Raw genomic sequence first — 1,594 nt, 5'->3', positions numbered from 1 at the left:
CCGGTATGAGCGGTTTGCCGTTGTTGGCCCCACAATGAGGATTTCCATGGAAAAGTCTCCATAGAGTCTCTGGAAGTCAGGAGAAGCTGCAACCTCTCCCCATAGCAGCACAGAGTCCCCAGCTCCAGGCCTCTCCTATAACTCCGCCCTCCGTACCTCCCCGGTATACTTACATCACGTGAACCCCGGTACTCGGTGAAAAACGGCGATAAAAACAGGAAACTTGCCGTCTTCCGGCCGTACGTCACTTCCGGTAGGCAGTGCCAGTCAGAGGAGCAAAGAGCTAGCAACAGTGAATCGGTGAGCCACGCCTACTAATTGATTATAGCCACTCAGAGGCGAAAACGGGATAGCCACGTGTGACACACCCGCTCTTCTATCTTACTATGTGGCCCCGCCTTCAGAGGCGTGTCCTGCTCTTAGAAAGGCGGGAATTAGGTAAAGGACCTGGGTGTGTAAAGAGAACCTGTCACTACAGGAAAGAAGGCCGGTATTACCTGTGGGATCCCCTTCATAACTATCCTACCACCTGAGATTTATTTACTATAATATATTATTCATTATTTGTCCTTCATTTTCACACAAAAAGCTAGAATTTCAATTTACACATCACAAGTGGCATAATTACGGTAGGTCCTTAAATAAGTCATAAATCTCTTGTTTATGGGATATGTGATGGAATAATTCATACTTTCTACTCTTTACTGTGCTTTGTATCGATTTTGTTTGTAGGCTTTTTGATTTCGTTTATCACGAATGCCAGTTACCACTAATTGGGCGATGGTTTTTACCACTTTTGTGTATGATGGGTTGCAAAAATTTGTTCAAAGTAATTTACAGACCTTAAAAACCAAAAAGTTCAGAAAACTGCTACAGAAGCATTGCCATTGTCTTGCATAGGATACAGAGAGGTATAGGAGGCAGAAATACGTCATTTATGTGTACTTATTCCCTACAAAGTCTTCCAAAATGGCTGCTTCAAAATCACAAATAAGGTGTTGAAAATTGTTCCTATTCAAGTTTATGGAATTGTAGAAAAGGAGGACCAATGAGATGCTACATAAAGCATCCTAAAATCCACGATTCTTATGCGGAGCAACCACAATGCCTGCATAAAATAATGACACATATATGTATATTAAACCAACAAACATATTATAATAAAATATATATATATAAATATATATATATAACACCATAATACAAACATACACATATTCATATATATATTTAAAATAACATGATGATACACATATAATATAATAACAAAGGTCAACAAAAAATTAGTTTTGATAATCATCAGCAAAACCACAGCAAACGTTTCTAAATCAGTTTTTGGAGTAGATTTCAGATCTGTTTTCAGTTTTCCCCTAACACGTACAGTTCCTGAGTTTTGAGTACTATTATGGTTAACATTGTACGTGCATGTATTTTGTACTAAAACGTAAGCACCATTGAAGTGAATGTTAATACATCTTCAGTGTGAAGTATAATAAGGCACACTGGTATAGATCTACTGAACAGTGTCACTCAGGTACCATTGTTTCCTCAGAAATGCTTAAGCTACGTACACACGTCAGATTTTTATCGCCCG

The 1,594-nt window shown here is 38.9% G+C and overlaps 1 protein-coding gene across 1 annotated transcript in view; it reads right to left on the bottom strand.

Moving 5' to 3' along the window:
- RING1 (ring finger protein 1) overlaps window positions 1-275 on the bottom strand; it is a 5,003-nt gene extending 4,728 nt beyond the window's left edge. The window contains exon 1 of the mRNA XM_072431373.1: window positions 174-275. The gene's annotated coding sequence lies outside the window, so the exon portion shown is untranslated. The remainder of the gene's footprint in view (window positions 1-173) is intronic.
- Between the last annotated feature and the right edge of the window lie 1,319 nt (window positions 276-1,594).

The sequence above is a fragment of the Pyxicephalus adspersus genome, chromosome Z (assembly GCF_032062135.1).
Source record: "Pyxicephalus adspersus chromosome Z, UCB_Pads_2.0, whole genome shotgun sequence".
NCBI lineage: Eukaryota > Metazoa > Chordata > Amphibia > Anura > Pyxicephalidae > Pyxicephalus > Pyxicephalus adspersus.
This window is presented reverse-complemented; position numbering and strand designations above follow the sequence as displayed.